Below are 14,795 nucleotides of genomic sequence, written 5' to 3'. Positions count from 1 at the left end.
AGTTGACAAAGATTCTCTGATTGGCCAAACTTTAGTCAGTCTCCTGAAACTTCCCCTAGCCCCATCTGGGCACTTCCTTGTAAAATCCAGTTTTAGAAAAGAGCCCTGCTCAGTTGGTTTAGCAAGTGGTCCCATCCTCAATATCTGATCACCCTTGATATCTGATCGGGTTCCTCATCCTATACCATTCCCCTAACCACCCTGGGTGATGTCTGATCACCCTGGCCTGTCTTCAGCAAAAATCACATTACATTGGGTTAGCCAGAATTCCCCTTACCCCTGATAATTCCTCCTGGTAATTTTCCATCCACTGACCCCCACCCTGCTGCTTGGCTATAAATTCCCACTTGCCCATGCCATATTTGGTATTGAGCACACATCTCTCTGTCTCACTGCAAGACTCTGTTGCCATGGTTCCTATACCTTCACAATGCTCCTGAATAAAGTCTGCCTTACTGTGCTTTAACAAGTATCATCAGATAATTTTTTCCTTAACAAAGTACGAAAACCTTTAAGAAAAATTACAGATTACTCATAATCTCATCACTCAGGAAGAGCCTTCTTAACATGTTTACTTAACTTAAATTACTTACATGTGTGTATGTGCTTGGGAACATGACTGTATAGATGCACATAAAATTGAGATCATTCTGTATGTAATTTTTGTATCATGATTTTTTATTGAAGATTATAGAATGAGCATTACCAAATGTCTTTACTTATTGTTTGAAAACATGATTTTTATGGAGCATATGGAATATAGTTTCCACTATATGAAAACACCATAATTTACTTAACTTATTCCTTATGGTTGGATATGTAGATTATTTTGAAAATTATAAACAATGCCCCAATAAATATATATATATGGTAATCTTTTTATGCATCCCTATTTGTTTTCTCAAAATAGATTTCTAGAGGTAGAATTTTTGGATCTAAAGCAATACAGACACTCCTCATTTTGCACAGTTCTGATATCATTGAGTTTCTGAAAAACATGGCATCATGCAAAGAAAGAGCTGCCTGCATGTAAAGGCTATTGATGCCTACGACCATATTGCTCTTCCAAAAATAGTGCCAGTTTACATTTCCACCGGCAATCTACACTATACCCCAGCCAAATCTGGATAATGTCACTTTTAAAAGTCTTTGATAACTTGAGAGGTAAAAACATGGCATTTAATTCTTAGTTTATTTTTCTTTATTATTAGAATGGTTTAACTTTTGTCATATTTATTGGTCATTTGTATTTCTCCCTTTGTGAACTGTACCCTGCTTTAAATCTTGAAGCAAAATGCTCTGCAAAGGCAAAATGGAATTTTCAAGCTTTCTATCTCTATAACAATTCCTCTACTCTTTCTGTAAAACTTTTAAATCTTTAGAATCACTAACATAAAATATTTAAAACTTATCTAGGATAATATCAGGAAGTATAGAAGCAGTGAATAAATGATCCATAGTAGACAAATGCTGCTGGAAGAGAAAAAGTGAAACAGAAATCTAAACCTATCTTCCCTTAGCTTAATTAAAAGTTTTCAACCCCATAAAGTTTGAGTGGGCTCAGTATTCTCAATAAAACCATACCTTAGATACACAATTTTCCATTTCCTGTAAAAAAAAAAGCTATAGTTTGTTTCAAACTGTAGTTGTTGGAAATACAAATGTTTCAGGTTCAATGTATATTTATAATATGTAACTTTCTACAATCAATGTCATAAAGACATGTTTATTTATATTTATTTATTTTTAATTTTTTTTACTTTTTTTTTCTTTTTTTTCTTTTTTATTGTCCCTGGGTACTTGAGATTAGGGAGTGGTGATGACTCTTAACGAACATGCTGCCTTCAAGCATCTGTTTAACAAAGCACATCTTGCACCGCCCTTAATCCATTCAACCCTGAGTGGATACAGCACATGTTTCAGAGAGCACAGGGTTGGGGGTAAGGTCACAGATCAACAGGATCCCAAGGCAGAAGAATTTTTCTTAGTACAGAACAAAATGAAAAGTCTCCCATGTCTACCTCTTTCTACACAGACACAGCAACCATCCGATTTCTCAATCTTTTCCCCACCTTTCCCCCCTTTCTATTCCACAAAACCGCCATTGTCTTCATGGCCCGTTCTCAATGAGCTGTTGAGTACACCTCCCAGATGGGGTGGTGGCCGGGCAGAGGAGCTCCTCACTTCCCAGTAGGGGCGGCCGGGCAGAAGCGCCCCTCACCTCCTGGACGGGGCGGCTGGCCGGGCGGGGGGCTGACCCCCCCCACCTCCCTCCCGGAAGGGGCGGCTGGCCGGGCGGGGGGCTGACCCCCCACCTCCCTCCCGGACAGGGTGGCTGGCCGGGCAGAGGGGCTCCTCACTTCCCAGTAGGGGCGGCCGGGCAGAGGCGCCCCTCACTTCCCCGACGGGGCGGCTGGCCCGGCGGGGGGCTGACCCCCCCACCTCCCTCCCGGAGGGGGCGGCTGGCCGGGCGGGGGGCTGACCCCCCCACCTCCCTCCCGGACGGGGCGGCTGGCCGGGCGGGGGGCTGAACCCCCCACCTCCCTCCCGGAGGGGGTGGCTGGCCGGGTGGGGGGCTGACCCCCCCACCTCCCTCCCGGAGGGGGCGTTTTTTTTTTTCTTGAGATGGAGTCTAGCTCTGTTGCCCAGGCTGGAATGCAGAGGCACGATCTTGGCTCATGGTGACCTTGCCTCCCAGGTTCAAGCGATTCTCCTGTCTCAGCCTCCCCGAGTAGCTGGGATTACAGGCACACACCGCCACACCCAGTTAATTTTTGTATTTTTAGTGGAGATGGGGTTTCACCATGTCGGCCAGGATGGTCTCGAACTCCTGACCTCAGGTGATCTGCCCGCCTTGGCCTCCCAAAGTGCTGGGATTACAGGCGTGAGCCACCGCGCCTGGCCAGAAGACGTGTTTGAAATGATGAAGTTTATCATTAAAAGGACTATGTCTGGTCTGAAGCACATCTGTTAAGATAGGACAGAGAATGTCAAACCCAAATGGTCTTTCAGTTTCAGGGCTCAGCAAGGGCCAGGGGCATAGTAGGCACTCAACAATTAAGTGCATCAACTAGAGTAAAGGATGTCTAAGTATATACTATTCCTACATTCTTAGGATTTTTGTTTTCATTTTTTAATGAGGCGATTTACAGACTACATAATTCACAGGAATTACATATTCAGTCTAATAAGTTTCGACAATTATTTACTGCTATAAATACTGATATTATCTCTGTGGCTCTGAATAAAATCTTCCTCACCATGCTTTCCCAGATATCATTGAACGCTTTTTACCACCAAAACCAAAATATGCTTTCATCATCTCAGAAAGTTCCTTTGTGTCCCTTTTCAATTAATTACCTACCTCCTAAACCCAGAGGCAACTGGGTTTCTGATTTCTGTCACCATGTAGTTAGGTTTTATTGTTTATTGACTTAAATAAACTGAATCAGCAGTATGTATTTTTGTGTGGGGGGGGGATTATTTTGCTGAATATGATATTTTAAAGTTTCATCTCTGTTGCTCTGGGTATCATTCCTTTTTACCACTGAGTTGTATTTAACTGTATGGATATCCTACAATTTGCTTATCCAATCTCCTAATGATGGATATCAGGTTATTTTCCGTTTGAGGCCATTATGGACAAGGCTGCCATGAACATTGCTGCATGCTTTTTTATGGACCTAAGTTTTTGCTTTTCTTAGATAAATTCCTATGAGTGGAATTGCTGAGTTATGGCGGGAATGTATATTTACCTTTATAAAAAATTGCCAAGCACTTCTCCACACTGGTTTTATCATTCTAAACTCTCACTAGCAGTGCATGAAAGTTTGAGTTTCTCTTCATCCATGTCAACATTTATTGTCAGTCTTTTTTATTTTATCCATTCTTGTGGGTGTATTGTGGTGTCTCATCATATGTGTGTGTGTTTTAATGAAGATATAAAGTTTAATGAGTTTTTGACAATTGTATAAAACCAGGTAATCACCATGTAAAACAATATACAGAGCATTTCGATTATCTCAGAAATTTCCTTCTTTTACTTGGTTTTCTTCTTTGGGAGGCAACTGCTTTCTAACTTCTATCATCATAGAGTTTTATCTCTTTTAGTAATTTAAATAAATGGAAAAATACAGTGTGTTAGTTACCTATTTCTGCATAACCAATTGCCACAAACTTAGGCTTAAAACAACAGCCATTTATTTTATTTTCTTATTTATTTATGTATTTATTTATTTATTTTTGAGACAGAGTCTCGCTCTGTCACCCAGGCTGGAGTGCAGTGGCACGATCTCGGCTCACTGCAAGCTCCGCCTCCTGGGTTCACGCTATTCTCTTGCCTCAGCCTCCTGAGTAGCTGGGAATACAGGCACTCGCCACCACACAGGGCTAATTTTTTGTATTTTTAGTAGAGACGGGGTTTCACCGTCGTAGCCAGGATAGTCTCGATCTCCTGACCTCATGATCCACCCGCCTTGGCCTCCCAAAGTGCTGGGATTACAGGCGTGAGCTTCCGCGCCCGGCCAACAACAACCATTTATTATCTTACATTTCCATAGGTCAGAAATCCAGCAGAGCATGGCTGAATTCTCTGTTCAGGGTTTCACGAGGCCAAAACGAAGGTGCTGGCTGAGCTAAGAATCTCATCTGGTTTTCTTTCAAGCACCGATTGTCAACAGAATTCCTTTTCTTCTCATCCTTTCCACTCGGACCCCTCTTTCCTCAAGCTAGTCTGAGTTCTTCTCAAGCTCTGAATTCCTCTGCCTTCCCCTTCGGTCTCTGCTTTTAAGATTTCCTGTGATTAATTGGTTCTACTAGGAAAATCCTGAATAATCTCCCTATCTTAAGGTCAACTGATGAGTAACCATAATTACATCCACAAAGTCCCTTTTGCCACATAATGTAACATATTCATGAATATAACAGCATCATGAAGGTCATAGGAGCCCAAATTTTGAAACCTAAATACTCCTTTTTTGTTGTTCATTTGCTGCAATCAGATTAATATCTGATTGCAAGATTCAAGCATATTTTTGCAGTTATCAGTAGTAAAAAAAAAGTTTTGAGAAGTATTCTATTATGTGAATATATGATAGTTTGTTTAATCATTCTCTTCGTGGATTGATAGGTGTTTTTCCAATTTTTGGCTTTTGTAAATAAGAATGCTAGGAATATTCTTTTGCAAGTTCTTTGTTAACATATGTTTGCATTTCTCTTGGGGACTACCTAGAAATGTAACTGTTGAGTCATAAGGGATATATATGTTGAATTTTATAAGAAACTCCCAAACATTTCTCCAAATTGCTTTCACCATTTTTTTACACACCCACCAGCAATGTTTAAGATTTTCAACTGCTCATATTCTCTCTACATTTGTTGTTGTCAGTTTTTTCATTTTTTAAAATCATTCTAGTGGCTGTAAAATTATATCACATTGTGGTTTTAATTTGCATTTTCCAGATGACAAATGAAATTCACCCACCATTCTTGTGCTTGTTGGCCATTCATATGTCTTCTATTGTCAAGTTTTTTGCCCATTTAAAAAATGAAATTTTAAAATTATTATTTGTATATATCATAAGTACTTCATCAGATATGTACTGTGGATATGTTCTCCAGTTTGTGACTTGCCTATTCATTTTCTCAATGATGGCTCTTGAATAACAAAATAATAATAATTATAGTTTTCATAAAGTCCAATTTATCAATATTTTTGTTAGTATGATTAGTGTTTTTGTAGTTCTAAGAATACTTACCTATCTTCCTAGAAGCTGTATATAGGTTATAGATTATTTACTTTTAAGGCTATGATACATCTCATATTAATTTTTCTGCTACAGAATGACATAGGGGTTGAAGCTGCCTGATTACGGCATATAAAAAGTCTCGATATCAACTTCGCCCTTCTTCAAAGCTGTTTTGGAAGTTATAGGTCCTGTGCATTTCCATATGAGTTTTATTGCCAGCTTGTCAATTATGCAAGAAAAGCCTGCCGACATTTTGAATAAGGTTGTGTCGAATCAATTTATTCATTTAGGAAAAAATTGACATCTTGACAATATTTGATGCCTTTGATCAATGAACACAGAATATCTCTCCATCGATTTGGGACTTCTTTAATTTCTTTCAGCAATGTTTTGTCATTTTCAGTGTACAGGTCTTGCACATCTTTTGTCAAATTTATCCCTAATTATTTCTTGCTTTTTGATGTATTGTAAATGGCACTTCTTTTACAATTTCAATTTCTAATTGTTTGTTGCCAATATAGTAAAAAAAATTGATTTTGGGTATTGACTTCTATCCTGTGAATATGCTGTACTTATTTATTAGTCCTAGTGATTTTTTTTTGTAGATTCTCATTCGATTTTCTACATAGATGGTCATGTTGTATGCAAATAAAGATAGTTTCACATCTTCCTTTCCGATCCATATACCTTTTATTTATTTTTCTTGACTTATTACACTGATTAGAATCTCCTAGAATAACGTGAATAGAAGTTTAATAGAAGGATGATAGTGGACATCCTTGACTTGTTTCCAACCTTAGGGGAAAAAAAAATCTTTACCATTAGCATGGTGTAGCTATAAGTTTTTCATAAAGGCACTTTGTCCACCTGAGAAAGTTTCTTTCTATTCCTAATTTCCAGCAAGTTTTTTTGTTTTTGTTTTTATCAGAAATATATGTAAAATTTTGTCAAATACCTTTTCTGTATTTGGTGATATGATGATAGTTTGTTTTAGACCACTAATATAATGTATTTCATTGAAATACTGTTCATTTTTCTTCAGCATTTTTTCTGCTTGTTTTGGCTTGGGTAGGTTCTATTTATCTACTTCCCCCTTACAATTTCCAATCTGTCGTTAAGCCCATCGGTTAAATTTAAGTTTCAGTTTTTGTAGTTTTTACTTCTAGAAATTCTATTTTTTAGAGTGTTCATTTCTATGTAGATATACCCTATTCTATTATTCACTGATACCATATTTTCCTTTAGAACTTTAAATCTCTTTATAATTGCTGTTTGTAGCCTTTGTTTGCAAATTCCAATATCTGAACCAGCTTGGAGTCAAATTCTATATAGATTGCCTTTATTTTCTTAGTATGGTCACACTTTTCTGTTTCTATGCATGTTCAGTATTTTTTGTTTAGAGACTGGACATTGTATTTAATACATTGTGGTAACTGGATTTTGTGATGTTCTTCTGAGGATGACAGGTTTTTATTCTATGAGACAGTTGATGTGTGTGAATTCCAGCTGCTAATTTTCCTCTTTCACATGCGCTGCTGAGATTGTGCTCAGTTCTCAGGGTGCTCCTTTGCTGCTCTCTGGACTTGCCACTGCATTATTTGTCAGTCAGTCATGTCTTTGGGCATAGATGGGGCTCACCCTCTCAGTGGTTTCTTTGTTTCTAGGTATCCCCCTCGTTTCCAGCTGCTCTGCTGTTCTTTATTCTTTATTCTGTTCTCTATTTTTCAGGGCCATAATGATTCACCTTCCTGCAGCCCAAGTTGTTGCATGGTTGGGAATGTGCTTAGAGAAAGAAAAGAAAAGGAAAGGGAAGGGAGAAAGGATGGAGGGAAGGAAGGAAGGAAGAAAGGAAGGAGGGAGAAAGGAAAGAAAGAAAGGAAGGAAGAAAGAAAGAAGCAGGAAGGAAGAAAGGAAAAGAAAAGAGAAGAGAAGAAAAGAAAAGAAAGGAAAGGAAAGGAAAAGAAAAGAAAGGAAAAGAAAAAGAAAAGAAAAGAAAAAAGAAAAGAAGAGACAGCGAAGCCATAGATCTGGCCTCATGTAATTTTGTCTTTCAGGACTAGACTTTTTTCTGCATGCTTATTTTGTGGACCACTAGGGTCTCCTCCATGCCTTTGGAGTTTGGCTGTTAGTCAGGGATTTGGGCAGAGTTTATGTTCAGAACTTGGGTTTCACTTTTTCCCTTACTCTTTCCCTGCCAGGATTGTCCCTTTAAATTTCCAGCTGCTTTTCCACCCCTCAACTCTTATCTCTGGCACCTTTAACTAATAAAGATGTGGTTTTCTTCCACAATTTTCTGTAGCCGTAGACACAGGGATTGGGCCATGCCCTTGGGCCAGAAAGCCACAAACTCATTTTACCCCTTCTAATTGCAGGTTTTTGTACTTAAACTCTCCTGCAGCTTCAGTCAGATCCAGTTTTAAAACAGACTCACTGTCTTAAAATCTTTTTATTTTATTTTACCCAGTTTTTATAAATGTTATTTGAAGGGTGGGTTCATGTGACCCACCCTGTTTACTCCTCTGCTATTACCAGCAGTAGCGATTGGTAACTATCTTCTTGTACCATTTAAAAAATATAACTGGAATCATTGTATACAAGTTCTGTGACTTTTAAAAAATACGTCATACCTAGACAATTTTTCCATGTCAGTATGGTAAGTCCTCACTTAACATCGTGGATAGATTTTTAGAAACTGCCTGTGACTTTAAGGAAACCAATGTGTAATGAAACTAATTTTACCAGAGGCTGATTGATATAAATAAGAGTTAAGTTTCTATGGCATATTTCTGGTCAGAAAAACCAACAAACTTCTAAATAAAGACCAAAACACTTTCCATATTAAAATTTGAAATAAAGGTAAACGATATACACATTTAAGAAAGATTAATAAAAGCAAGCTAATTATATTATTTACCTGCTTATTCCATTTTACGGTCCAGACTGGCTGGAGCCTCTCCAGGCAGCGCAGAGTCAAGGCAGGAACCAGCCCTGGACAGGACACCATCCCATTGCAGGATGCACTGTCATACACCCATACTCACCCAGACCGGGACACTTCAGACACGCCAACTCACCTAATGCGCGGCTCTCTGGGAGGTGAGAGGAAACTGGAGTACCCAGGGAAAACCCATGCAGACATAGGCAGAATGTGCAAACTCCACATGGTCAGTGGTCCCAGCCAGGAAGTGATTTCTTTTTTTCTCATCAACATGATAACAAAACAATGTTGAACAAAATGGCATTATTTGAGGACCTGCTGTACTTACATTGTTCTTTTTAATGGTTTCAGTGTATTTCTTAGTATGATATACTCTAAATTATTTATTCATCCCTCTAATTATGTAGATGAGGCTAAAGAAATGAGCTTAACAAAATAAATTATCAAATGACCAAGGCTTAAACCAATTAATAGTTTGGCATTTACATAATATAAAGCTGACTCTTGAGCAACATGAGTTTGAACTGCATGGGTTCACTTATGTGCGGAGTTTTCTTTCTTTTCTTTTTCTTATTTATGTATTTTTTTTTTTTTTTTTTTTGAAGTCTCACTCTGTCGCTCAGGCTGGAGTGCAGTGGTGCGATCTTGGCTCACGTCAACGTCTGCCTCCCATATTCAAGCGATTCTCCTGCCTCAGCCTCCTGAGTAGCTGGGATTATAGGCAACTGCCACCACGTCCAGCTAATTTTCGTATTTTTAGTAGAAACGGGGTTTCACCATGTTGGCCAGGCTGGTCTCGAACTCCTGACCTCAAATGATCGGCCCGCCTCAGCCTCCCAAAGTGTTGGGATTACAAGCGTGAGCCACTGCACCCGGCCATGTGTGGATTTTTCAACCAAACCTGGATCAAAAATACAGTATTCCCAAGTATATAAAGAGGGCTGGCTTTTCCTGTACTTGGATTCTGCAGGGCCCCTGCAGGACTTGAGTATGCTTGGATTTTGGCATATATGGACGTTCTGGAACCAATCCCCTAATGATACAGAGGGACAACTGTACTGACAACAAATACACACAGCATGCCTAGATATACCCATGCCTGTGTTTGTATATGAAATATAGCTTCGTTGTCAAAAGGATGGGCTTTTTGTACCCAAATCAATTGCTTCTCAACGGATCCTGTTGTCTTTCTGTTTCCTAGGGCTGCTTCTGTGCCATGAGGAGTAAGGGAGATGGCTCACAGCTGGTCTCTACACATGTTAGCTATTTGCCTTATTACACTCACAGATAGGGCAGCTTAGAGTGCAGTAAGTTTCTCTATTCTACATCAATTCTTTGCCACATACACCTATGTCTTTTTCTTCTTTTAGCAATGACTATTACTTTTCTCTGATACCTTTTTAAGCTATATAATGCCGAACATTCTATCTTAAGCAAAATACTTAGCCACACATCTTTAAAACAGCAAAGACCTACTAAAATTTTAAGCTGTCACTAAAATTTTGTAACTAAATGCACCTCATATCCCTACAGATCCAACATGCCATAATATCAACATCCCTGAAGCTGAAATTTGTGCCATACTCCCATGGTGCTTTCAAAGTTCCTGGGGCTGTTAAAAGGCCCTGCAGCTGTTGTTTCCATTAGCACCTGAAGTGCATAGGAGGTGCTCTGACAGTATTTGTCAATCATCATCTACTGCCTCAAAATGATGCCAAATACAAACTTTCCCACAAAGGAAATTGTGTCAAAGTTAATTCTTCAACAGTAGCTCTTAATGCACCAAAGAAAATTTACTTGTATTTGGCTTATCTTCTTTTGAATGTCATGAGTGATATATAATTTGATTAAAAAATTGCTTCTCCCCATTCTACTTTTTCTTTTTGTTTTTTTGAGGGGAGGTTTTATTATTATTATTACTGTGAAAAAACACATAACATAAAATTTAACATCTTAACCTTTTTTTTTGTTTTTTTGAGGAGTCTCACTGTGTTGCCTAGGCTGGAGTGCAGTGGTGCCATCTCTGCTCACTGCAATCTCCGACTCCTGGGTTCAAGTGATTCTCCTGCCTCAGCCTCCCAAGTAGCTGGGATTACAGGCGTGCGCCACCCCGCCCAGCTAATTTTTGTATTTTTAGTAGAGATGGAGTTTTGCCATGTTGGCCAGGCTGGTCTTGAACTCCTGATCTCAAATGATCTGCCCGCCTCAGCCTCCCAAAGTGCTGGGATTAAAGGCATAAGCCACCACGCCCGGCCCATCTTAACCATTTTTAAGTGGCATTAAGTACATTCACATTGTCGTGAAACAGATCTCCAGAACTTTTTTATCTCGCAAAACTGAAACTCTATGCCCATTAAAAAAATCCTCATTTTCTTTTGCTTCCAGCCCCTGGTAACCACCATTCTGCTTTCTGTCTCTATGAATTCGACTACTTTAGATACCTCATGTAAGCAGAATCGCAGTATTTGTCTTTTTGTTAACTGGCTTATTTTACTTAGCATAATGTCCTCATGGTTCATCTATGTTGCAGCATGTGACAGAACTTTCTTACTTTTTAAGGTTGAATAATATTCCATTTTATGAATTTACTACATTTTATCCATTCATGTCAATGGACATTTGTGTTGCTTGTAGCTCTTGACTATAGAGAATCATGCTGCTCTGAACATGAATGTACAAATATCTCTTCAATATACTGACTTCAAATTATTTGGATATATATCCAGAAGTGGAATTGCTGGATCATATGGTAGTTCTATTTTTAATATTTTGAGGAACCTCTATACTGTTTTCCATAGCAGCTGCACAATTTTACAGTCCCACCAATTATGCATAAAGGTTCCAATTTCTCCACCTCCTCAACACTCGATATTTTATGTTTATTGTTTTTTTTTTTTTTTTTTTAGAGTAACCATCCTAAGAGTGTGAGGTAATATCTCATTGTAGTTTTGATTTGCATTTCTCTGATAAATAGTAACATTGAGCAGCTTTTCATACGCTTGTTGACCATTTGTATCTCTTTGGAGAAAGGCTTATTTAATTCATTTGCCTATTTTTTAATTGGTTCATTTGATTTTTTGTGGTTGAGTTGTAGAAGTTTTTATGTATTCTGGATATTAACCCCTTATCACATATATGATTTGCAAATATTTTATTCCATTCTGTAGGTTGCCTTGTCACTTTGTTGATTGCTTCCTTTGATGAACAAGAATTGTTTAAATTTGATATAATACCATTCGTCTATTTTATCTTTTTTTGCCTGTGCTATTGGTGTTGTATTCAAGAAATCATTGCCAAGTCCAATGTCATGGAGCTTTTCCCCTAGGTTTTCTTCCAGGGGTTTTATAGTTTTGGGTTTTTCATTTGGTCTTTAATCCATTTTGAGCTAGCTTTTGTGTATGGTATAAGAGAAGGGTCCATCTTTACTCTTTTGCATGTGGCTATTCAATTTTCCCAACACTATTTGTTGAAGAGGCTGCTCTTCTCTCACTAAGTGGTGTTGGTATCCTTGTTGAAGATCACTTGACCATATATGTGAGGGTTTATTTCTGAGTTCTCACCTCCGTTCCATTGGTCTGTATATCTTTCTTTATCCCAGTATGACACTGTTTTGATTACTGTAGTTTTGTAATATATTTTGAAATCAGAAAGTATGTATCCTCCAACTTTGTTCTTTTTCCAAATTGTTTTGGCTATTCAGGGTACCTTGAGATTCCATATGGATTTTAGGATAAATTTTTCTGTTTCTAAAAAAAAATGCCATTGGAATTTTGATAGAAATTGCATTAAATCTGTAATCACTTTGGGTAGTATGGACATATTAACAATATTAAGTCTTCCAGTCCATGAACATGAGGTATTTTTCAATTTATTCACATCTTCTTAATTTCTTTCAGCAATGTTTTATAATTTTTAGTGTATGCGTCTTTCACATTTTTGTTTAGGTTTATTCCTAAATGTGTTATTTATTTTGATGCTAGTATAAGCAAAATTGTTTCCTTAATTTTCTTTTCAGATTGTTCATTGTTAATATACAGAAACCACTGTTTCTTCACAGTATTAAAGACATATGTGTCACATAAACACAGAACCATCAGCTCAAGGTTTTTTATAGATTAGTGTAGTTTTTATTTTATAAGATAATGTTGCAATGTATAACATTAAAATTTAAAGTGTTCAATTATGTTATTGTCAAATGCCATCATTTTTTAATGACAAACTTCCCTCCATCTTTTTACATTGTATAATTATATGTAAACAGATCACCTGAGTTCAAATTAAATCTTTTTTTTCAACTTTTATTTTAAGTTCAGGGGTACATGTGCAGGATGTGCAGGTTAGTTACATAGGTAAATGTGTGCCATGGTGGTTTGCTGGATCATCCCATCACCTAGGTATTAAGCCCAGCATGTGTTAGCTGTTCTTCCTGATGCTCTCCCACCCCTTACCCGCTGACAGGCCCTAATATGTGTTGTTCCCTGCCATGTGTCCATGGGTTCTCATCATTCAGCTCCCACTTATAAATGAGAACATGTGGTGTTTAGCTTTCTGTTCCTGCATTAGTTTGCTGAGGATAATGGCTTCCAACTCCATCTGTGTCCCAAAGGACATGATCTCATTCCTTTTTATGGCTGCATAGTATTCCATGGTATATATGTACCACATTTTCTTTATCCAGTCTATCACTGATGGGCATTTATGTTGATTCCATGTCTTTGCTATTGTGTATAGTGCTGCAGTGAACATGCACATGCATGTATCTTTATAACAGGATGATTTATATTCCTTTGGGTATATACCCAGTAATGGGATTGCTGGGTCAAATGGTATTTCTGCCTCTAGGTCTTTGAGGAATCACCATACTGTCTTCCACAATGGTTGAACTAATTTACATTCCCACCAACAGTGTAAAAGGATTCCTTTTTCTCTGCAACCTCACCAGCATTTGTTGTTTGTTGACTTTTTAGTAATTGCCATTCTAACAGGTGTGAGATGGGATCTCACTGTGGTTTTGATTTGCATTTCTCTAATGATCACTGATGTTGAGCTTTTTTTGTTTGATGGCGGCATGTATGTCTTCTTTTGAGAAGTGTCTGTTCATGTCCTTTGCCCACTTTTTAATGGGGTTGTTTTCTTCTTGTAAATTTGCTTAAGTTCCTGGTAGACTCTGGATATTAGACCTTTGTTAGATAGATAGATTGGAAAAATTTTCTTCCATTCTGTAGGTTGTCTGTTCACTCTGATGATAGTTTTCTTTGCTGTGCAGAAGCTCTTTAATTTAATTAGATCCCATTTAAATGATCCCATTTGTCAATTTTGCTTTTGTTGCAATTGCTTTTGGCATTTTTGTCATGAAATCTTTGCCCGTGCCTATGTCCTGAATGGTATTCCCTGGATTTTCTTCTAGAGTTTTTATAGTTTTGGGTTTTACATTTAAGTCTTTAATCCATCTTGAGTTAATTTTCATGTATGGTGTAAGGAAGGGGTCCAGTGTCAATTTCTGCATATAGTTAGCCAGTTCTCCCAGCACCATTTATTACATAGGGAATCATTTCCTCATTGCTTGTTTTTGTCAGGTTGTTGAAGATCAGATGGTTGTAGGTGTGTGGTCTTGTTTCTGAGTTTTCTATTCTGTTCCATTGGTCTATGTGTCTGTTCTTGTACCATTACCATGTTGTTTTGGTTACTGTGACCTTGTAGTATAGTTTGAGGTCGGGTAGCATGGTGCCTCTAGCTTTGTTCTTTTTGCTTAGGATTGTCTTGGCTATTCAGGCTATTTTTTCATTTCATATGAATTTTAAAATAGTTTTTTTTCTAATTCTGTGAAGAAGTCAATGGTAGTTTAATAGGAATAGCATTGAATCTATAAATTACTTTGGGCAGTATGGCTATTTTCATGATATTGGTTCTTCCTATTTATGAGCATGGAATTTTTTTCATTTGTTTGTGTCGTCTCTTCTTTTCTTGAGCAGTAGTTTGTAGTTCTCCTTGAAGAGGTCCTTCACATCCCTTGTTAGCTGTATTCCTAGGTATTTTATTCTCTTTGTAGTAATTGTGAATGAGAGTTCTTTCATGATTTGGCTGTCTGCTTGCCTGTTGTTGGTGTATAG

The sequence above is a fragment of the Pan troglodytes genome, chromosome 14 (genome assembly GCF_028858775.2).
Source record: "Pan troglodytes isolate AG18354 chromosome 14, NHGRI_mPanTro3-v2.0_pri, whole genome shotgun sequence".
Classification (NCBI taxonomy): domain Eukaryota; kingdom Metazoa; phylum Chordata; class Mammalia; order Primates; family Hominidae; genus Pan; species Pan troglodytes.
The sequence above is the reverse complement of the archived record's forward strand: the minus strand, read 5'-3'. Positions refer to the sequence as shown.